Source organism: Ipomoea triloba, chromosome 13 (assembly GCF_003576645.1).
Source record: "Ipomoea triloba cultivar NCNSP0323 chromosome 13, ASM357664v1".
Classification (NCBI taxonomy): domain Eukaryota; kingdom Viridiplantae; phylum Streptophyta; class Magnoliopsida; order Solanales; family Convolvulaceae; genus Ipomoea; species Ipomoea triloba.
This window is the reverse complement of record NC_044928.1, coordinates 16,449,103-16,449,624: the sequence shown is the minus strand read 5'-3', so window position 1 is coordinate 16,449,624 and position 522 is coordinate 16,449,103.

Here is a 522-nt window from a genome sequence, read left to right as displayed (position 1 = left end):
TTTTGAAATGTGAATGTAGTTACTCCGTAGCTACGGGAAAGAAAGATGTGACAAGTAATTAAATACCCAAAGTTTGTGGGTAATCTTACTCTTTGAAAGGTGGAAAATGATGAGGATCTCTTTGTGAGGAAAAGTTTTCTACTAAAATGGTTACAAGCAAGATGTACGAATTATGTGTATATTACTTGCTAGTATGCTTATCTGTTTAACATTATATTATTGAGTATGTGAATGATTACTAAATGACCTTGTCAAGAAGGAATGTTATCAACATANGCTAGCTAGGAATCATTCCAACGCTCCTATAAGTCCAGGGGACCAGTATTAGACCGGGCGATGACCACTGAACCCGAGTTCAACGATCCAAGTGGTCAGAAGTGGAGAAAGGACTCCAAAGGTCTTACACTTTCTATCTAGGACTAAGAAGGTTTTTGAAATGTGAATGTAGTTACTCCGTAGCTACGGGAAAGAAAGATGTGACAAGTAATTAAATACCCAAAGTTTGTGAGTAATCTTACTCTT